This window comes from Pseudoliparis swirei, chromosome 16 (assembly GCF_029220125.1).
Source record: "Pseudoliparis swirei isolate HS2019 ecotype Mariana Trench chromosome 16, NWPU_hadal_v1, whole genome shotgun sequence".
In the NCBI taxonomy this organism is placed as follows: domain Eukaryota; kingdom Metazoa; phylum Chordata; class Actinopteri; order Perciformes; family Liparidae; genus Pseudoliparis; species Pseudoliparis swirei.
Genome location: NC_079403.1, coordinates 2,141,408 through 2,165,166, shown reverse-complemented (window position 1 = coordinate 2,165,166; position 23,759 = coordinate 2,141,408). Strand labels below are relative to the sequence as shown.

Sequence of the window (23,759 nt, the reverse complement as noted above, 5' to 3'; positions counted from 1 at the left end):
TATATATACTTAAATGTACAAAAAGACAAATGGCAATGATAGCATTATTTTAATTTTATTATTATTAATATGTGTATTCATATTTGTCATTATTATTTGTTAAAAATGTAATACAGAAACATTAAAAAATACATTTCGTATATATTTTATTTTCATTACTTTAATGAATATAACAGTAATTGTAAATGCCCACGAACTAAATGTAACCATGTTAACAATGATTAAAGTTTTTTTTAAAGCCATATTAGAAACATGCCTCTGTCTGAAATATTCATCATATTCATGTGTGTGAAACCCGATGCAGACAGTCACCTAGTCAAGCGGAACGCATTATTTTACTGTGGATGAAGTCTGATCTGACTTTCTCCTGTACTCCTCTGGATATTTATTGAAACAAATGTTTGATCTCATGAAATAATATATTCAGTATGGCTGAATTAACACATTGATGAAGCTCGGCATCTTTCTCCATAACGTTCAGGAACGAATACAAAACGCCTTTCCCGTTGACCATAATGCACGGTTCTCTCCTGTCGAGCAATTAGCCACACCTGCCTTCAACTGCTCTCACCTGTGTCCAGGTAATCAACGAGGGAAGATGGGAGATCTTAAAAATAGCTCTCTTCAATCACTTCCTGTTTTCATCTTGCTCCAGTTGTGTGGTTTGGTAGGAGCTGACAGCAGTGGCATCGTGTCACACTGTCCTGTACCTGAAGCCATGGGGTTTCTCTTGAGGTACGTTTTCAACGTTATTCTGTTTAATTGTTTACATTGTTCCACTCACTCGTAAAACACAATAACTCTGGTATGTCTTGTTTAGATGGTTTCTGTTGTCCTTGGTAACTGTTGGAAGGCATCAAGCGAGTGGTAAGTTTAGTCAAGTTGTGAAGCTCCTGACTTGGTTGTGTTCATGCACTAACATGTCTGCTCTACAGGTTTTAGTATTGGATCTGCTGAGAAGATCGAAGATAATGAAGTGCCAGTTGCAGGCTATCGAACACATTCCAGGGGCATTAAAACTGGAGACAGATCTTTATGGCGCACTAGGCTTTTTGGTGGTGGCGGTTCAACCTCAAATGATTATGAGGCAAGTATACAACGGACAACTAATGACTGAAGCTAAATCTCAGCAACCACATGATCAGTCTGTCAAAAATCCACTATTCATTTAATTATCATCAACAGCCACAGGTCGCGGAGTCTGGGTATCGGCCCCAGCGGCAGGTGCCCCATGTTAGCCAGCGTCCCCAAAAGCCTAGCTATCCTCCCCGGCAGCCTCAGCAACAGCAACAGCAGCAGAAACTTGATTATTCTGCACAACAACAGCAGCAGCAACACCAACAACAAAAACAGCAGCAGAAACAACAACAGCAGCAGCAGCAACAACAGCAGCAACAACAACAACAACAACAGCAGCAACAGCAGCAGCAACAACAACAACAACAACAGCAGCAACAACAACAGCAGCAACAACAACAACAGCAGCAGCAGCAGCAGCAGCAACCTGATTATCCTGCCCAGCAGCCTCAGCTGGCCTGCACAGGTGCCGCCCCGGTTGCCCAGGCAGCCTGGCCATCTGTATCCGCAGCAACAGCCACCAAAGCCCCAGGTGCCCCGGATGCCTCTCCAACAGCAGGTCCCCCGGTAGACTGGCCGTCCTGGCCGTCCTCTCCAGGAGCAGGTCCCCCAGTAGACTGGCCATCCTGGCCTTCCTCTCCAACAGCAGGTCCCCCAGTAGACTGGCCATCCTGGCCTTCCTCTCCAACAGCAGGTCCCCCAGTAGACTGGCCATCCTGGCCTTCCTCTCCAACAGCAGGTCCCCCAGTAGACTGGCCATCCTGGCCGTCCTATCCAACAGCAGGTCCCCCGGTAGACTGGCTATCCTGGCCGTCCTATCCAACAGCAGGTCCCCCGGTAGACTGGCTATCCTGGCCGTCCTATCCAACAGGAGATCCCTCGGTAGACTGGCCATCCTGGCCTTCCTCTCCAACAGCAGATCCCTCGGTAGACTGGCCATCCTGGCCATCCTCTCCAACAGCAGGCCCCCCGGTAGACTGGCCGTCCTGGCCTTCCTCTCCAACAGCAGATCCCTCGGTAGACTGGCCATCCTGGCCTTCATCTCCAACAGCAGGCCCCCCGGTAGACTGGCCGTCCTCTCCAACAGCAGGTCTCCCGGTAGACTGGCCATTCTGGCCGTCCTCTCCAACAACAGGTCCCCTGGTAGACTGGCTATCCTGGCCGTCCTCTGCAGGAGGTGCCCCAGCAGCCAGGTCATCTTCTGTAGAAGGAGCGGCAGCCGGCGCCCAAGGTACCCCGGCATCCTGGACACCCTCCGCCACCGCAGCTGGTTCCCCGGCAGCCTGGCCGTCTTCCGAGGAAGCTGGTGCCTGGCCATCATCCGCCCGAGGTGCCCCAGCAGCCTGGTCATCGTCCGCAGCAGCCGCTGCCCATGGTGCGCCGGCAGCCTGGCCATCTTTTGCAGCAGCCGCCGCCCCGGGTCACCCGGCAGGCTGGCCATCTTCTGCAGCCGATGCCCCTGCAGCCTGGCCATCCTTTGCCGCTGACCCTGGTGCCCTGGTAACCTGGCCATATTTCAAAGAATCATCAGCAGCAGCCACCACCGCCGGAGGAGCCCCTGCAGCCTGGCCATCTTTTGCAGCAGCCTACGCCCCAAGTGCCCCTGCCGCCTGGCCATCTCCTGAAGCAGCCGCGGCAGGCTGGCCATCTTCTCCCTTTGCAGACCGCTGGCCATCATTCCCTGCAGCAGCTTCCCCAGGCTAGCTAAACTCTCCTTAGCAGCCAGCTCAGGTTATCCATCAGCCTTTGCTAGAAATATAGTATTCATCAAGTTATTTTCCAATGGCCACAGTCTGGTTATCAGCCACCTCCTGCCCCAGAAGCCCCCGCCCACCGGTAGCCGCAGAGACAGCCATCTCTGCAACAGGTGCCTCGGCAGCCTGGCCCTCTGGTGCAGCCGCAGAGACAAACACCTCTGCAGCCGGTGCCCCAGCAGTCTAGCCATCTTGCGCAGACACAGAGACAGACATCTCTGCAGCAGGTGCCCTAGCAGCCTAGCCATCTTGCGCAGACACAGAGACAGACATCTCTGCAGCAGGTGCCCTAGCAGCCTAGCCATCTTGCGCAGACACAGAGACAGACATCTCTGCAGCAGGTGCCCCGGCAGCATGGCCATCTTGCGCAGCAGCAGCCAAGAGACGAGAAGTCGCCCATAGGCAGTCGAAGAGACGAGAAGTCGCCCATAGGCAGTCGAAGAGACGAGAAGTCGCCCATAGGCAGTCGAAGAGACGAGAAGTCGCCCAAAGGCAGCCGAAGAGACGAGTAGTCGCCCACAGGCAGTCGAAGAGACGAGAAGTCGCCCAAAGGCAGCCGAAGAGACGAGTAGTTGCCCACAGGCAGCCGAAGAGACAAGAAGTCGCCCACAGGCAGCCGAAGAGACGAGTAGTCGCCCAAAGGCAGCCGAAGAGACGAGTAGTCGCCCACAGGCAGCCGAAGAGACAAAAAGTCGCCCACAGGCAGCCGAAGAGACGGCAATTATTCATCTTTTGCCCTTGCAGCACCCTAATTGGGATGGTACGTAAATGAACTCTGCCATATGATTTTAAGCGTAATACTGATTTTCCTTAACCACTCTTCTTGTATTTCAGGCATCGCAACACTGGAGGGTCAACAAGGACTGAGCCATTGACTTGTCAAATCAAAATAAACTCTCCCATGTATCTTGTAATCTTTGCAATGAATCTGTTTCTGAGAGACAACTGTAAAGTGTAGCATCAAGTAGTGATCTCACTGATGTGCAAAGCAGACTCATACCAGTTGGCCAGAAGGGTTGCAGCAGTTGCCAAGGGAAAAGGGAAGTTCAAGAGAGACTATGCAGAAGGACTTTTGGTTGCCCTCAAGAACATTCTGGCAAACCATGTGAAGACTCCGAAATGGAAAGCTGGGCTTTGCTCATGCTGTGTTCAGCAGGGGAGGAGCATTGTGGACTTGTAATGGTGACCATGTCAAGCAGTGGAAACGGCACTTTTATGAACTCCTGAAACCAACCAAGTCCTTTTGTGGAGAAAGAGGAATTTGAAGGTTTCAGGGTAAGAACTTGGTCCATATTCCTGGCAGAGGTAGTAAACAAATCTCCTCAGCATTAAGGCGCCAGGGGTGAATTAGATTCTGAAGACTAAGACCAATTTTGGGATGTTTTGGCTGGAAAGCATCTTGAATGTTGTGTGGAGGGACAGTTCCTGTGACGTGTCAGACCGGAATGGTGGTTCCCATTTCTAAAAGAGGTACCTGAAAGTGTATTGCAATTATTGTGGTATCGCACTGCTCAGCTTTTACCTTTGAAGTCTTCTTCTGGATGTTTACTGAATCGAATGTTTTAGCTCATATGACGTATGACTGAATAAACAGTGAAGGTGAACAGATACATTGACCCTTTTCTACTTTCATCAAATATCTACTTAAGCTTTCATTAATTACAAGCCACACTGGCCTTAAACTACTCACACCTTTGTCCAGATTATCAACAAGGTAGGATGATTGACTTTGAAGAGATCTCTTCACCGGTTCATTTGAGAGGCTTGGTACGAGATGAATACGTGATTATCATCAACATTCTTGAGGTGCTTTGCATTCACCATTTATGGTTTACTGTCAGCATTCAAGGCTGAAATATCTGCACATATTTACAGGTTGATTTTGGATTTATACAAATAAATTGCGCTGCGCTAGACGGACGCAATGTTTGAAAAATCCAAATATGGATATATATTTCCTCGTACACACACATTTAGTGTGGATATGTTTTATAAATGAGACGCTAGATACTTTTACTCTTTCCTATTTCAAATAATCCTTGTTCAGATAATTAGCCACACTTGCTTTTAAATACTCACACCTGTGTCCAGTTGATCAATGAGGTAAGATTGGTGAGCTTAAAAATGTCTCTCTTCAGTTCCTTCTAGTTGTCAGTCTGGTTCAGTTGTGTGGTTTGGTAGGAGCTGACAGAAGTGATTGAGTTTACTGCTTCACTGGCCTACAACTGTAGCTGAAGGCATGGGGTTTCTCTTTAGGTATGTTTTAAACATTATTCTGTTTAATTATTCCACTCACTAGTAAAACAATAACTCTGGGATGTCTTGTTTAGATGGTTTCTGTTGTCCCTGCTAGCTGTTGGAAGGCATCAAGCGAGTGGTAAGTTTACTTGAGCTGTGAAGCTCCTGACTTGGTTGTGTTCATGCACTAACATGTCTGCTCTACAGGTTTCAGTATTGGATCTGATGTGGAGCATGGAGATGATGATGATGATGATTTACAAGTTATAGACTATCACCCATATTCAAGTAGCTTTAAAACTGAAGATGGGTCTTCATGGAGCACTTGGCCTCTTGGTAGTGGTTACCAGCCCGAAGCTGAATCTCAGCAACCACATGAACAAACGGTACTAGAAGTCCAGAATTCATCAAATTATCTTCAACAGATGCAGGTTGAGTCTGGGTATCTGCCCCAGTGGCAGCAGCCCCAGGTGCCCCAGCAACCTAGCTATCCTCCCCAGCAGCCTCCGTTGCCCGAGCAACCTAGCTATCCTCCCCAGCAGCCCCAGGTACCCTTGCAACCTAGTTTTCCCGTCCAGCAGAAGCAGCCCCAGCAAACTGGTTATCCAGCCCAGCAGCCACAGTCGCAAATTAATCCTGTTCAGAAGCAGCAGCTTCCCCAGCCACCAAGCAAACCTGTTCAGCAGCAGCTTCCCCAGCCACCTAGCGATCCTGCCCAGCAACCTACTGAGCTTGCCCAACCGCACCAGCAGTTTCTCCAGCAACTTGGCTATCCTGCTAAGCAGCAACAGCTTCCCCAGCCACCTGGTGATCCTGCCCAGCAACAGCAGCTTCCCCAGCAACTTGTCTATCCTGCCCAGCAGCAACAGCAGTTTCCCCAGCAACTTGGCCATCCTGCCCAGCAGCAGCAGCAGCAGCAGCAACAGCAGCTTCCCCTGCAACTTGGCTATCCTGCCCAGCAGCAACAGCAGCTTCCCCAGCAATTTGGCTATCCTGCCCAGCAGCAGCAACAGCAGCTTCCCCAGCAACTTGGCTATCCTGCCCAGCAGGAGCAGCAACTTGGCTATCCTGCCCACCAGCAGCTTCCATGGCAACTTGGCTATCCTGCCCAGCAACAGCAGCTTCCACAGCAACTTGACTATCCTGCCCGGCAACAGTTTCCCCAGCAACTTGGCTATCCTGCCCACCAGCAGCTTCCATGGCAACTTGGCTATCCTGCCCAGCAACAGCAGCTTCCACAGCAACTTGACTATCCTGCCCGGCAACAGTTTCCCCAGCAACTTGACTATCCTGCCCGGCAACAGTTTCCCCAGCAACTTGGCTATCTTGCCCAGCAGCAGACGCCCAAGGTGCCCCAGCCGCTTAGCTATCCTGCCCAACAGCAGCCACCCCAGCTTCCCCAGCAACTTGGCTATCCTGCCCAGCAGCAGCTTCCGCAGCAACTTCGCTATCTTTCCCAGCAGCAGCAACTTGGCTATCCTGCCCAGCAACAGTTTCCCCAGCAACTTGGCTATCTTGCCCAGCAGCAGACGCCCAAGGTGCCCCCGCCACCTAGCTATTCTCCCCAGCAGCAGCCACCCCAGGTGCTCCAGCCACCTAGCTATTCTCCCCAGCAGCAGCCACCCCAGGTGCTCCAGCCACCTAGCTATTCTCCCCAGCAGCAGCCACCCCAGGTGCTCCAGCCACCTAGCTATTCTCCCAGCAGCAGCCACCCCAGGTGCTCCAGCCACCTAGCTATTCTCCCCAGCAGCAGCCACCCCAGGTGCTCCAGCCACCTAGCTATTCTCCCCAGCAGCAGCAGCCACAGAGAAAGCAGGTGCCACGGTACCTGCCAAAGCAGCCCCAATGGCCTTCCTACATGCCCCAGATGCTACGCAGGATTCCCCAGATGTCACGTTACCTGCCCAAGCAGCCCCAATGGCCTTCCTACATGCCCCAGATGCCACGCAGGATTCCCCAGATGCCACGCTACCTGCTCAAGCAACCTCAGGTTTATCAGCAGCCATACTAAAGTAAATGTACAACGTTTGCCTTCAGGCACACCCCAAAAGGATTCAAATAGGTAAGCTGTGATCATGTTCTAGTATTCACTATTATCAGCATCGGTGAGTAATCTGACCAAGTTAACATTTCTTTCAGGTACAGCACCACTGGAGGTCATGGTAACAACATTGGGTATGGATATGAACTTCAATCAAATCCAGCACATTAATGGGCAGGTTATACACCGATAAGAGGCCCTGGTGTAGACGGAGAACAGATACATCTTGTCTGGCCTGGGAAAGCCTCTGGTTTCCTCGGGAAGAGCTGGAAAACATTGCTGTGAAGATGAACATCTGAAATACTGTCTTCAACCTGCTGACCCCGGCCCTGAATAAGCGGAAGAGAATTGAGTGGATGACGGCTTTAGCTACTTCTTAGATGAGTTTCATTCTCTTCCTGTCCAGTGAAAACAAAGTATCTTAATATGTGTTGAATATTTATGATAAACTGAAGGCTGAAGTGTTTTGTGTGTTGACATAATCTTCTTACTTCAGCTAAATACATTTAAAATGCCTCTTTTTACAGACTAGCAGTTCTCACAGGACAGTGACGCTAAACGTATTATGAACTTATAGAACATGATTCATTGCTGAACATTAAACTAAAAATCCTTTTTTCACCTGTTTTTTTTCTTCAAATTTGTATCATTTACACAACACACCACAGGTGACATCCTCTCCACTAGTGGGAACCTTGCTGGAAATAATGAGCATTACAAAACAGCTGATGAAGGCTGAAATTGAGACCTTGTTGCCCACATTATATTGCAAAGAACAATGTATTGGCCAATCCGATCAATACCAGAACAGCCACAACAGCTCCAGGGAAACTTAAATGTTGACTCAAATGATCTAATTTATTTAAAGACACATTCTAAGTAATAAAAGCCAGACAATTGTTACACACTGAAGGATGGCAATATCCATTCAGCATTCCAGATGATTGTATTGTTCTCTGTAGACACATCAAGACAGTCTCACAATATCGACGTCACATATTAACTCTGCGTAATGCTGGTCTTGGTTTTTCTAGGTTTGTTTCTCTAGCAGGAACTGTATCTCTCTGGTGTCCAATACGGCCCTCCTGGCTGGCTCGCCAAATCATGTTACACACTGAAGGATGACAATGACCATTCAGCATTCCAGAGGATTTTATTGTGCTCTGTAAATACACCAGGACCGTCTCACATTATTAGCATTAAAACACCATTGCGCGATTTGCATTATTTAGCTAACGGCGCTAGCCTTAGTTAGCTGACTTCTCTTTAACAACTACACACTAAATGACTATCAAAATATAGCACCACTAAAGGAAGCGAAGATAACATTAATATATATCGCGCTTGTGTACTTTTCTCACCTGTAAACATACCAAGAGAGTCTCACGTTAATAGCTGCGTTACATATTGACTGTCTGTGTTATGCTGGTCTAATTTACTTGTTTTAGACAATAATTTAACTCATTGGGAACAGACAACCTAAAACTATACATTATCACACACTACTGTTTATCAGTCACGGGACACAACTTGTATCTATATAATCTTACATGGAACAATTTAATTCTCAGGCCAGGTTACTGATGCTACAATGGTGTTAAAATGCTAGCCTTAGTTAGCTGTCTTCTCTTTAACTACTACACACTTAATAACTATCAAAATATAGCACCACCAAAGCGAGTGAACATAACATTAATATATATGATGCTTGTGTACTTTACTCACCTGTAAACACACCAAGAGAGTCTCACGTTAATAGCTGCGTCATATATTAACAATCTGTGTTGTGCTGGTCAAACTTGCTTGTTTTCGACAATAATTACAGTGGCAGTCATGCCAAACCTCACTCATGCCACCTATTGCCGAATATAAGTATCGCCCTGCAGCTACTTTAGGTGAAAGCAAGTGAGTTTTAAGTTCACACATAGAATTACAAATTATAATAGACAACAAATAAGGATGATGGGGGCAAGGTACTAACACAATATAATACATTTCTGGCAACAATATTAGCCCTTAAAATGTCCAGGGTGCCACACAAGCAAGTAGTTGTCTGAATGATTACACATGTGTGGAAAATACTTTAATTTAGTTGAGCAGAAAGCATTATTTTAGTTTTGAAGTCTGATATAACTTTTTTTTCTGTCATTTTACTGTTTATTGAAACAAATGTTTTGACTCTGATGATATATGAAATATGACTGAATTTAAAAACAGCGATGAAGCTAACTAGATACTTTTACTCTTTCCTAATTTTATCAAATACATATGTTGGCTTTCATAGTAATATTTTTTTTAATCATTTTCAGGAATGAAAACAAAATGCCTTTGAGCCAGCCTGTCCTGGTTAAAATAATGCATGGTTCCATCAGGTAATTAGCCACACCTGCCTTCAACTACTCTCACCTGTGTCCAGTTAATCAATAACGTACAATGGGTGAGCTTAAAAGTAGCTCTGGTGTGTCTTCCCTCACTTTCTATCTTCAGTCTGGTTCAGTTGTGTGGTTTAGTAGGAGCTGACAGAAGTGGCATAGTTTTGCTGTTTCACTGGCCTGTAACTGTGGCTGAAGCCATGGGGTTTCTCTTGAGGTACATTGTAAATGTTATTCTTTTAAATTATTCCACTTGCTAGTAAAATGCTAACTCTGGTATGTCTTGTTTAGATGGTTTCTGTTGTCCTTGCTAGCTGTTGGAAGGCATCAAGGGAGTGGTAAGTTTAGTCAAGTTGTGAAGCTCCTGACGTGGTTGTGTTCATGCACTAACGTGTCTGCTCTACAGGTTTCAGTTTTGGATCTGCTGAGAAGATTGAAGATAATGAAGTGCCAGTTGCAGGCTATCGAACACATTCAAGTGGCTTTAAAACTGGAGACGGGTCTTCATCGAGCAATAGGCTTCTTGGTGGTGCTTCAAATGCAAATAAGGCAAATGGCTACAACAAACTAATTGCAGGTTACCAGCCTGAAGCTAAATCTCAGCAACCACATGATCAGTCTGTGCCAGAAATGCAGTATTTATCAAATTATCCTCAACAGCCACAGGTAGCAGAGTCTGGGTACCAGCGGCAGGTGCACCAGGTTCCTCAAAAGTCTAGAGATCATCCCCAGCGGCTTGCGAAGGTTCCCCAGCGCACCAGCCATCATCCCCAACGGCTTGCGAAGGTTCCCCAGCGCACCAGCCATCATCCCCAACGGCTTGCGAAGGTTCCCCAGCGCACCAGCCATCATCCCCAGCGGCTTGCGAAGGTTCCCCAGCGTGCCAGCCATCATCCCCAGCAGCTTGCGAAGGTTCCCCAGCGTGCCAGCCATCATCCCCAGAGGCTTGCGAAGGTTCCCCAGCGCGCCAGCCATCATCCCCAGCAGCTTGCGAAGGTTCCCCAGCGTGCCAGCCATCATCCCCAGCAGCTTGAGAAGGTTCCCCAGGGTACCAGCCATCATCCCCAGCAGCTTGCGAAGGTTCCTCAGGGTACCAGCCATCATCCTCAGCAGCCTGCGAAGGTTCCCCAGGGTACCAGCCATCATCCCCAGCAGCTTGCGAAGGTTCCCCAGGGTACCAGCCATCATCCTCAGCAGCTTGAGAAGGTTCCCCAGGGTACCAGCCATCATCCCCAGCAGCTTGCGAAGGTTCCCCAGGGTACCAGCCATCATCCTCAGCAGCCTGCGAAGGTTCCCCAGGGTACCAGCCATCATCCCCAGCAGCTTGCGAAGGTTCCCCAGGGTACCAGCCATCATCCCCAGCAGCTTGCGAAGGTTCCCCAGGGTACCAGCCATCATCCTCAGCAGCCTGCGAAGGTTCCCCAGGGTACCAGCCATCATCCCCAGCAGCTTGCGAAGGTTCCCCAGGGTACCAGCCATCATCCTCAGCAGCTTGAGAAGGTTCCCCAGGGTACCAGCCATCATCCCCAGCAGCTTGCGAAGGTTCCCCAGGGTACCAGCCATCATCCCCAGCGGCTTGCGAAGGTTCCCCAGGGTACCAGCCATCATCCCCAGCGGCTTGCGAAGGTTCCCCAGGGTACCAGCCATCATCCCCAGCGGCTTGCGACGGTTCCCCAGGGTACCAGCCATCATCCCCAGCGGCCTGCGAAGGTTCCCCAGGGTACCAGCCATCATCCCCAGCGGCTTGCGACGGTTCCCCAGGGTACCAGCCATCATCCCCAGCGGCTTGCGAAGGTTCCCCAGGGTACCAGCCATCATCCCCAGCGGCTTGCGACGGTTCCCCAGGGTACCAGCCATCATCCCCAGCGGCTTGCGAAGGTTCCCCAGGGTACCAGCCATCATCCCCAGCGGCATGAGACGGTTCCCCAGAAGACCAGCCATCATCCCCAGCAGGCGCTGACTGTTCCCAAGCATGCTAGCCAACTTTCCCAGCGGCACGAGATGATTCGCCAGAATACCAGCAATCTTCCCCAGGAGAACCTGCTGCAGCTGCCACCTCTAAAGGTCCTGCCTCCAAAGGTCCAGCAGCTTAGCTTTTCTCCTCAACAACAGGGAATGCCTCTGAAGGTTCAGCAGCATGCTAGATTTCCTCTCCATCGGCTTGCGCTGCCTCCAAAGGTGCAGGCTAGCTTTCCTCCCCAGCAACAAGCCCTGCCTCCGAAGGTTCAGCACCAAGCTAGATTTCCTCCCCACGACCTTCAGCAGCAGGCTGGTTTTCCTTCCCAGCCACAGGCACTCCCTCAAAAAGCTCAGCAGCAGCAGGCTAGTTTATCTCCCTACCATCTTCAGCAGCAGGCTAGTTTATCTCCCTACCATCTTCAGCAGCAGGCTAGTTTATCTCCCTACCATCTTCAGCAGCAGGCTAGATTATCTCCCTATCCTCTTCAGCAGCAGGCTAGATTATCTCCCTATCATCTTCAGCAGCAGGCTAGTTTATCTCCCTACCATCTTCAGCAGCAGGCTAGTTTATCTCCCTATCCTTTTCAGCAGCAGGCTAGATTATCTCCCTACCATCTTCAGCAGCAGGCTAGATTATCTCCCTACCATCTTCAGCAGCAGGCTAGTTTATCTCCCTACCATCTTCAGCAGCAGGCTAGTTTATCTCCCTATCCTCTTCAGCAACAGGTGCTGCCTCCAAAGGTGCAGCAGCAGGCTACCTTTCCTCTACAGCATCAGCAGCCTAGATTACCGCCCCGCTATCATGTTCAGAGTCAGCAGGCTAGCTTTTCTCCCCGCTATCCTTTTCTGCTGCAGCAGGCTAGCTATTTCCTCCGCTATCCTTTTCAGCAGCAGGCTAGCTTTCCACCACGCTATCCTTTTCAGCAGCAGGTTAGTGTTCCTCCCCGCGATCCTTTTCAGCAGCATGCTAGCTTTCCCCCCCGCTATCCTTTTCAGCAGCAGGGTAGTGTTCCCCCCCGCTATCCTTTTCAGCAGCAGGCTAGCTATCCTCTTCAGCAGCAGCAAACTAGCTACCCTCCCCGCTATCTTCAGCAGCAGGCTAGCTACCCTCCCCGCTATCTTCAGCAGGCTAGCTACCCTCCCCGTTATCCTCTTCAGCAGCAGGCTAGCTATCCTGCCCGACATCTTCAGCAGCAGCGGGCTAGCTTTCCTGCCCGCCAAATACAGCAGACAAGCTATACTCTCCACCAGCCGCCCCGCTACCAGAATACTACTGCCCATGGAGCTCCCCAAATGCATTCAAATGGTGTACTTCATAGTAACATTGGGTAATGTAGGCTATAGTCTTCAATCAAATCCAGAGCAGCAATGGGCAAGGTATGTAAATTAACTTCACAATCTGATTTCAAATGCTGAATATATTCTTAAATCCACTTGTGTTTCAGGCATTGCAACACTGGAGATTCTTCAAGACTGCTTCACACTGAGCCATTGACTTGTCAAATTAAAATAAACTTCTTTGAATCCTAATCTCAATGAATCTTTCTTTTATTAAACTGCAAATTCAACATTTAGTGATGCAAGTGACCAGGGGTCTCAATGTAATAAGTTTAATCTCCACTGAATGTTCAAGACTTGAAAGGTAATGTCCCCGAAATGGAGGTCTGTTTGCATGGGGTTTTATACCCAAATGTGACTTTTCTGCACAGGGGTGATTTTACAGTTTTGCCAAAATCCTATTGGGAAAAACTGACATTCGGGGATTGAAGGTGCAGAGTGGGGAAATCCTGAGATGGGTGACCATTTGATTTTGACCCCACATGCTAATTAGGGCATTTGCTGCCATTTGGGTAAAACATTAAATGAAAATGGGTCAGTTATCATGCATGATGTCTGAACCGTGGACATGATAGTTATGAAACCGACTGTGTGGGGATGACTCAAAGTTACACCCTTTAAAGGTTCACTTTTTAGCTCTGTTTCTGACAGCTTCCCAAAGGGTCTGCAGACTTGCTGAGTCGGGTCATCAGAGGGACAGTTTAATCCATTTTCTGATTCTGACATTTGGGTATTTTCCCCATTTAAAATGTATGAAATCATAACTTGACGGTCCAAAAGTAGAGGGGGTACCAAGGTCATCGATGAGCCATCAGGTCTTTGTATCACCAACGTGAGAGCTGAGTCATCAAACCTGTTTCGAGTGAGTGTTGGCCTCCGCCAATGTGGTCCCTTGTCACCAATTCAGCTGTGATCTGGCTCCTATCATGGTGACCACTTCGATACATCCAGGTCATTTCACTCCGTTAGAACCTTCCTGACTAAAAAACAATATTTACAATTAGCCGTCATCTGGTAAAAGGTTGAGGGTTCCAGACTGGGCTTAAAATGGTGTAAATATGTTTAAAAAAAAGATTGTGTACAATTGTTGGTATTTATTTAATACTTTTTACTCCCCAGTTTGAATGTCTTCCAGACTCTTTTCTTAAATAATTTGCCAAATGAGCTTCAATGACAAAATTAGTTGTTTGAGAAATAAATATGTGGAATATGTAAATATATATACATATATGAATATATATATATACACATATAAATAACAATGGGATAACCAGTAGAAGCATGGAAATGTGTCTTGTATATTACATTTACTAAGAAACATTAAAGATGAAACAAAGTGATGAAATTAGAGGTTATTTATTTATACATATATATTTCATTCAACATCAACTGTTGCAGCTCTTCAGAAACTTAAATGAACCAATATATTTGAAAGTTGGAGAGTATGCATTTGTTTGTTGAGGTGCCCCATTAAAAATATATATTATTATTATAACTTCAATATTCATGAAGATTGTTTTTCATACATTTCACATTCATTTATTTCTAAATGTATAATAACAGTAATTGTTCATCCCTCCTGTTTGATTTCTCATATGTCAACCAAATATAACCAAGAACATCTGTGTGAATCCAATTCAACCGGTCTTGGTTTTTCTAGGTTTGTTTCTCTAGCAGGAACTGTATCTCTCTGGTGTCCAATACGGCCCTCCTGGCTGGCTCGCCAAATCATGTTACACACTGAAGGATGACAATGACCATTCAGCATTCCAGAGGATTTTATTGTGCTCTGTAAATACACCAGGACCGTCTCACATTATTAGCATTAAAACACTATTGCGCGATTTGCATTATTTAGCTAACGGCGCTAGCCTTAGTTAGCTGACTTCTCTTTAACTACTACACACTAAATGACTATCAAAATATAGCACCGCTAAAGGGAGTGAACATAACATTAATATATGTGATGCTCGTGTACTTTTCTCACCTGTAAACACACCAAGAGAGTCTCACGTTAATAGCTGCGTCACATATTAACTATCTGTGTTGTGCTGGTCAAACTTGCCTGTTTTCGACAATAATTACAGTGGCAGTCATGCCAAACCCCACTAATGCCACCTATTGGTTGACTATTAGTATTGCCCTGCAGCTACTTTAGGTGAAATCAGGTGAGTGTTATCAGGTAATTAGCCACACCTGCCTTAAACTACTCTCACCTGTGTCCAGTTAATCAATAACGTACAATGGGTGAGCTTAAAAGTAGCTCTGGTGTGTCTGCCCTCACTTTCTATCTTCAGTCTGGTTCAGTTGTGTGGTTTAGTAGGAGCTGACAGAAGTGGCATAGTTTGCTGTTTCACTGGCCTGTAACTGTAGCTGAAGCTGAAGCCATGGGGTTTCTCTTGATGTATGTTTTAAACATTATTCTGTTTAATTGTTTAAATTCTTTCACTCGCTAGTAAAACACAATAACTCTAGTATGTCTTGTTTAGATGTTTTCTGTTGCCCTTGGCAGCTGTTGGAAGGCATCAAGCGAGTGGTAAGTTTAGTCAAGTTGTGAAGCTCCTGACGTGGTTGTGTTCATGCACTAACGTGTCTGCTCTACATGTTTCAATATTGGATCAGCTGAGAAGGATGAAGATAATGAAGTGCCAGTTGCAGGCTATCGAACACATTCAAGTGGCTCTAAAACTGGAGACCAGTCTTCATGGTGCACTTGGCCTCTTGGCGGTGCTCCAATGTCAAATGCATATCAGGCAAGTAGCTACAACACACAATTACATGTTACCAGCCTGAAGCTAACTTTCAGAAAATGCATGATCAGTCTGTGCCAGAAATCCAGTATTCATCAAATTCTCCTCAACAGCCACAGGTAGCAGAGTCTGGGTATCAGCAGCAACCCCAGGTTTCCCAGCGGCATAGCTATCCTCCCCTGGTAGCCCAGCGGCTCCAACAGCCTGGCTCTCACCCCCAGCAGCCGCCGCAGCTTGGCAATCAGCTCCTGCAGTCTGGCCATCTACCCCAGCGTGGCCATCTGCCCCAGGTACCCCAGCGTGGCCATCTGCCCCAGGTACCCCAGCTCCGTAGCCCTCAGCCCCCGCAGACACCCCAGCCCGGGCATCAGCCCCAGCTGCTACAACCGAGCCATCAGCTCCCTAGCCATCGTCCTCAGCCTGGCCAGTGGTCGTCGCAGGCTGGCCACCTGCCCCATCCACCGCAGCCTGGGCATCAGCATATTAGCCATCGGCTCCCTAGCCAACACCACCAGGTTGGCCAGCAGCAGCCACTGCGCTATCACCCCCAGCAGCAACAGCCTGATACTCAACCCCGTAGCCATCAGCTCCCTAGCCAACACCACCAGACTGGCCAGCAGCAGCCACTGCAGGCTGGCCAGCAGCAGCCACTGCGCTATCTCCCCCAGCAGCAACAGCCTGACACTCAGCCCCGTAGCCATCAGCTCCAGCCACTGCAACCTGGCCAGCAGCCCCCTAGCTATCACCAGCAGCAGCAACCGCAGCAGCATGGCCATCAGCTCAGTAGCCATCAGCCCCAGGTTGCCCAGTGGCCTAGCTATCTGCCTCAGCAACCCCAGGTGGCCCAGCAACAGACCCAATGGCCTTCCTATATGCCACGCAGGCTTGCTCAGCAGCCACGTTATCCGCCTAAGCAGCACCCTCAATGGCCTTCCGACATGCAACGTAGGATTCCTCAGCAGCCACGTGAGCCACAGAGACGGCGGTTGCCAGACCACCAACACTATCTGCCCATGCAGCCCGAATGGCCTTCCTCCATGCCTCGCAGGATAACCCAGCAGCCACACTACCTACCCAAGCAGCAACAATGGCCTTCCTACATGCCGCGCAGGATGTCCCAGTAGCCACAATAGGGTAAGCTGTGATCAAGTCCTGGTACAGTGCTACTAGAGTCATGGTACACACTAATTAAGTTATCTAAGATTTAGGCTTTGAAATGATGACTACCTTCTTTTAAATCCGTTTTGTGTTTCAGGCACAGCAACAATGGGGATTGTTCAAAGATGGTTTCCAACTGGGCAATTGTTTCAACTTTAATTGAAATAAACTCCTTTTATATCCTGTAATCTCAATGATTTCTTTGACTAGTGTACCAAGTGGGGGATCAAACTGACTAGGACGATCTATTAGCTCTCTTTCATGGTTCTTACAAGAGTGTTGCTGCAAACAATCTTATAGAATGATACATTAAAGTGTTTATACTACCACTCTTTATATTTGTATCACTTGCACAGAACTCAAAGGTGATATCCTCTCCACAAGTGGGTACCTTGCTGTACATAATTGCACAACAGAAGAATTGGTTGAAGATCATCTTGGCCAGTTGGATGGCTCTTTTGGGTGTGACAACTGTTCAGACTTTTACCAAGGCCTTAGACCCTGAGCCCGTCCTTGTTGACATCCTCGGCGGCCTCTACCGTGCTCGTTGACCTCCATACCGACCTTTCCTTTCCGGGGACGTCTACCGCCCCTTGCTGATCTCCCTGGCGGCCATTCCTTGGTGACCTCTACTGCCTTGCTGACCTCCCAGGCATTCTAAAACTAATATTGGGTGTGTATGTATAAATCAAATCCATAGCAATTGGCAAGGTATGAACTTTGTGATCTCATTGAAGGCTTTCAAATACAGATTTTCCTCAATCTGTTTAGAGCATCGTAACACTTGAGGTTCAAAGACTGCTTCCAACTGAGTCCATGTATTGACGTGTCATTAAAATAAATCTCGTCGAGGTTTCCAATGCACTCTGTATCCCAAACTTTTAGTCCCGTTCAGAATGCCGCTGCTGCACACCCTACCAACACTCCAATTATTATTGTGATGAAGGATTACTATTGATCCTGAAACAGCCATGCAGGGTGGATGTATAAAAGACTGATGATGAAATACCAGTTGAACTGTTTTCTGTTGGAAAACACGTTCTGTGTGGAATTGGCATTGATGCTGGGCAGGAAGGCAAACGTCTCAATTTACAATTGCATCTACATTGTGATCCTCACCGAAGGTCATGAGACTTGGGGAGTGACCGAATAAGCTTTTCGATAGTTCTTTCAACATTGTTTTTCTATATTTATCCCTGACACAAACATTAAAAGTGACATCCTCCCCACTCGTGGGCACCCTGCTGGACCTAATGAGGATTACACAACTTTTGACATCTTCTTTCCCCAATTAGATTACAAAGATCAACGTATTGGTCAATCGAATGAATACGTATCTGAACTGACGCTATTTCTTTCTTATGAGTAAAGTGAAACAGTTGGCCGGAACAGCTCTAGAGAAACTTAAAATGTTTAGAAGACTGATGAACCAATATAATTGAAAGTTGGAATGTATGTATTTGGAGTCCTGAATTCGAACTAAGTCTAATCTGACTTTCTTCTGTCCTCTACTGGATGTTTTCTGAAACGTGCTGAGCAGATACATTTACTCGTTCCTACTTTTATCGAATATCTAAAGCTTTCACCAACATCTTTAAAAAAAAATCATGTTCAGGAATTAAATGGTTAAAATAATGCAGTGGTTCTTTTGTCAGATAATTAGCCACACTTGCTTTTAAATGCTCACACCTGTGTCTCATTGATCAATGAGGTAAACAGGTGAGCTTAAAAATGTCTCTCTTCACTTCCTTCTCATTGTCAGTCTGGTTCAGTTGTGTGGTTTGGTAGCAGCTGACAGAAGTGATTGAGTTTACTGCTTCACTGGCCTACAACTGTAGCTGAAGGCATGGGGTTTCTCTTTAGGTATGTTTTAAACATTATTCTGTTTAATTATTCCACTCACTAGTAAAACAATAACTCTGGTATGTCTTGTTTAGATGGTTTCTGTTGTCTCTGCTAGCTGTTGGAAGGCATCAAGCGAGTGGTAAGTTTACTTGAGCTGTGAAGCTCCTGACTTGGTTGTGTTCATGCACTAACATGTCTGCTCTACAGGTTACAGTATTGGATCTGATGAGGAGGATGAAGACGATGTGCCAGTTGGAGTCTATCGACCATATTCAAGTGGCTTTAAAACTGGAGACGGGTCTTCATCGAGCAATAGGCTTCTTGGTGTGGTTTCAACCTCAAATGCAAATGGCTACAACAAACTTATTGCAGGTTACCAGCCTGAAGCTAAATCTCAGCAATCATATGATCAGTCTGTGCCAGAAATACAGTTTTCATCAAATTATCCTCAACAGCCACAGATAGCAGAGTCGGGGTACCAGCGGCAGTTGCCCCAGGTTCCTCAAAAGGGTAGAGATACTCCCCAGCAGCCTCGGAAGGTTCCTTCGCAGACTAGCTATCTACCCCAGCAACCTCCGAAGTATGGGTACCAGCCCCAGCGGCAGGTGCCCCAGGTTAGCCAGTGGAGGGTGGCCCAGCCCCCCCAAAAGCCTCGCTATCTTCCCCCGCAGCCCCAGCAACCTAGCTATCCTGTGCAGCATCAGAGACGACGGGAGCAGCAATGGCAGGAGCTGCAACGGCAGGAGCAGCACCAACAAGAACAGCAACAACGTGACCACCAACAAGAACAACAACAACAGCAGCAACAACAACAGCAGCAGCAGCAGCAGCAACAGCAGCAGCAGCAGCAGCAACAGCAGCAGCAGCAGCAGCAGCATCTTGGCTATCCAGCATTGCAGCCCCAGTTACCCCAGCAACATCTTGGCTATCCCACACTGATGCCTCAGCAACACCTTGACTATCCCGTGCTGCAGCCCCAGGTGCCCCAGCAACACCTTGACTATCCCGTGCTGCAGCCCCAGGTGCCCCAGCAACACCTTGACTATCCCGTGCTGCAGCCCCAGGTGCCCCAGCAACACCTTGACTATCCCGTGCTGCAGCCCCAGGTGCCCCAGCAACACCTTGACTATCCCGTGCTGCGGCCCCAGGTGCCCCAGCAACACCTTGACTATCCCGTGCTGCGGCCCCAGGTGCCCCAGCAACACCTTGACTATCCCGTGCTGCGGCCCCAGGTGCCCCAGCAACACCTTGACTATCCTGCCCAGTTGAAGCCGGGGCAGCAACTTCCTCAGCCACCGAGTTATTCTTCGCAGCGGCAGCACCAAGTGCCCCTGCGGCCCAGCCAGCATCTTCCCCAGCAGGAATTATCCAACTTCCGCCCAAAGAGCTGCCCAAATGTATTAAAATAGTAATATTGTGTCTGGATATGGTCTTGAATCAAAGCCAGAGCTAATATGGACAGTCAATTTACTTGGCAATCTGTATTCAGTATTTCAAATATTGATTTTCCATAAATCCATTTCTTGGTGTTAGGGCATTGCACACTGGAGGTGTTTCCAGTTGAGCTAATGCATTGGCTTGTCCACTTAAAATAAAATCATTTTGTATCCTGTAATCTCTACTAATCTGTTTCTTTTCGCCAACTTGGAAGTTCAGCATCTGAGTGATCTCACTGACCGAATGCTTGGAATTACAAGTGTACAGGTCAGGTCTCGGGTTGCTAGTTGGTTGAGATTTCACACCTTAATGAATGGAACTGATTTTTACTTTCGGCCTATGCAGAACTCTACTGCTGTAAAAAATCACGCCAACTCTGTTTAACTCCTAGTATTTTATGTTTTGTAATACACATTGCTCACAAGAATTGGGTTCGTTTGGGAGAAAGGCATGAACCGTCTGCTGGGCGTTTGGGTATTCTGTTTTGCAAAGATTTATAATGCAAAAGATTTGACTTGTTCATGGAAGAAACTGTTCTGGGGTCTCTAGATATGTTATATTATGCAAAGGTGTACCACAAGGTTCTGTATTGGGTCCCCTTTTATTTACTGTTTATATAAATCTCGACCAAAATGAGGTGGAGGTTGTCACTTCTATGCTGATGATGCTGTGATATATTGCTGTGCGACAACTTTTGTGCAGGGCATTGATCTCTTGCAAAAAGCTTTTAATGTTAAAAATACCAGATTTCAACTGAAACTTGTGTTAAACATTATTTTCAAACTGTCTGTGGAGGCCACAGAATATCCCTTCGGTGCTCACTCTTGAAGGAAGTGAAATAAAGGTTGTTGACTCTTATAAATATTTGGGTATTTTGATTGATTGACTTTCAAGCCACATGTGCAGTACCTGGTCCTGTGCTTTTCAACTAATGTAAAAAAGGGATTAGTTGCTGCTACTTTTTTACGTGTGTTGGACTACGGGGATCTTCATTACATGCATGCCTCTGCTAACTGTCTTCGTATGGTGGACACGGCCTACCATGCTTCACCGCGGTCATTACCAACTGTAAAGCTCTGACCCAAATGCCAGAACACCCTCATCCTGGAATATGTTGGGGAATAATTTAAAACTCAAAGAAGTGATAGCTATTACTGCTTTTACTTATAAAATGAAATAAATGGCGGCAGGTTCCCAAAAATGTCTGATTCATAATTTAACTCTTATGTCACTGTCTCTTAACTTTTAGTTTCTATTAACTCGTCTTGTTCTGTGTTTTTGGTTTAACTATGTTTCTTATGCTGCTGCCTGTCTTGTCCAGGTCACTCTCGAAAAAGATTTTAAATCTCAATCGGATGCATAAGGTTAAAGAAAGAAAAACAATCTTTTAGAATTTTGCTGTAACTTAAACTAGCAAAACGTAATTAGAAGAGTTTAAATTCAGGAGTGATATTAATCCAGAAACATTAGATATGATAAAACAGAAATGCTTTTAATTAAATTTAAATACATTTAGCTGATAATACATACATTTATTATGAAAATATATACATACTAGAGGAGCTACAACAAAAATTGAAGAATTTAGAAACAAAACATAAGGCCAGTTCAGATGGAAATACATTTCAGGAAATCGAGAAAACCAGAAATGAAATTAGAAGTTTAACCACACAAGACATTAAAAGAAACCTCATGTATCTGAAACAAGAGACATTATGAAAGTGGCCCAAAATCAATGAAAATACTGGCATGGAAACTGAAGAAAAAACTAGCTGAAAATACAGTTCATAAAATACGACACCCTAGGACAAAGGAGATCCAAAACAAACTAAGTGAGATTCATGAAGCATTTGAAGCATTTTACAAAAAATTGTATACAAGAGTCCCAGGAGGAGACATAGCCCAGATTGATACTTTCTTGAACACCCTGAAATTACCCACTCTTAATGAAGAGCAAAACCAAGAGCTAATCACTGAGATAACAGAAAGTGAACTGCAAGCAGCAATTAGCAGACTTAAAGTAGGTACGGCTCCAGGTTCCGATGGTTTTACAGCTGAGTGGTACAAGGAGTTTAAAAATGACTTGATTCCTATCATACTTCCTACACTAAACTGGGTCCTGGAAAAGGCCCAAACACCTCCTAGTTGGAAGGAGGCCATTATTTCTGCCATTCCAAAGGAAGGCAAGGATAAAACGGAGTGTGCGTCTTACAGACCAATATCTGTTTTAAATATAGATTATAAGATGTTCACTTCTATTATGGCCAGAAGACTTGAAAAGTTTATGACTAAATTGATCCACAACGATCAGACAGGTTTCATACACCAACGTCAAACACAAGACAATATACGAAGGACGTTACATATTATTAATCATGTAGCAAAAAACAAATTGGAAGCAATAGTAATTAGTATAGATGCTGAGAAGGCATTTGACTCCGTCAATTGGGATTTTCTTTACAGAACTCTTCATAGATTTGGTTTTCATGTCAGGATTATTAAAACCTTACAATCATTATACAATACTCCTACTGCAAGGGTCAAGGTCAATGGTTATTTATCAAATAGGTTTACCCTGGAAAGGGGTACAAGACAGGGCTGCGCATGGTCACCAATATTATTTGCACTTTTCCTTGAACCACTAGCCCAATATTTAAGACAAAACAGAGAAATAAGAGGCATTCAACTGGCAGAAAGAGAGCATAAGATAGCTTGCTACGCAGATGATGTACTAGTTTATCTTAGCCAGCCAACACACTCTTTGCCCCAGCTGATGCTGGCACTTGAGAAATATGGGCAATTATCAGGATATAAGGTTAATGTGGGTAAAACCCAAGTACTATCGTATAACTATAATCCAACATCAGAAATGGATTTTGCTTGCCATGACCCATGGTCATGGCAAGCAAAATCCCTTAAGTACCAAGGCATAAATATTCCAAAAGATCTGTCAAAACTATCAGGATATAACTACTCACCTATAAACAAAAAAAATCAAAGAAGATATCACAAGATGGAACCTCGTACCTTTCTTTAGTTTCAGCTCAAGAATACAATCTAATAAAATGAACATATTAGCCAGATTGTTATATCTATTTCAAACCCTACCAATAGAAGTTTCTCAGGGCCAGCTTTATGAATGGGACAAAATGTTGTCGAGATACGTGTGGCAAGGCAAGAGACCAAGGGTTCGCCTTAAAACACTGCAGTTAGTAAAGGAGAAGGGGGGGTGGGGTCTGCCATCCCTCAAGGAATACGACTATGCCGCCCAGACAAGAGCTATAATATGCTGGTGCAATCCTTCATATGATGCACAGTGGAAAGACATTGAAGAAAAAATATTTCCCATTCCAATACAAGCAATCATAGCTGACTCTAAAATGCAACACTACATAAACAGTTCTGATAATCCATGGGTCAAATTGACCCTTAAAGTGTGGAAGAATATCATTAGAGAATACAAACTTGAAGGAGATCTACTGTGCCTTAAATGGTGTGGATATGACTCAGACTTCACACCAAATAAAATGGACACCAGATTCAAAAAATGGAGAGCTAATGGAATAACAGCTTTATGCAATATTATGAAGGGAAACAAACTGTTTAGTTTTGAAATGATTAAAGAAAATGATCTTTTAGAGAAACAGGACTTCTTTAGATACCTACAGTTGCGGCATTTTGTCAATGAAAATGTTAAAAAGGTAACAGAGGTAAACTCCAGTCTCATAGAACTGTTTAAAAGAGCATACAAGTCAAATTGCAATAAAGGGGCAATATCAGCCATATATAA

General features: G+C 46.2%; 1 long non-coding RNA gene across 1 annotated transcript; it reads left to right on the top strand.

Moving 5' to 3' along the window:
* Positions 1–15,116: 15,116 nt before the first annotated feature.
* LOC130205928 (uncharacterized) lies at positions 15,117–15,520 on the top strand. Its single transcript, XR_008834003.1, has 3 exons — positions 15,117–15,183; positions 15,269–15,315; positions 15,402–15,520. It is a non-coding gene; the product is annotated as an uncharacterized LOC130205928 (long non-coding RNA).
* Positions 15,521–23,759: the final 8,239 nt, after the last annotated feature.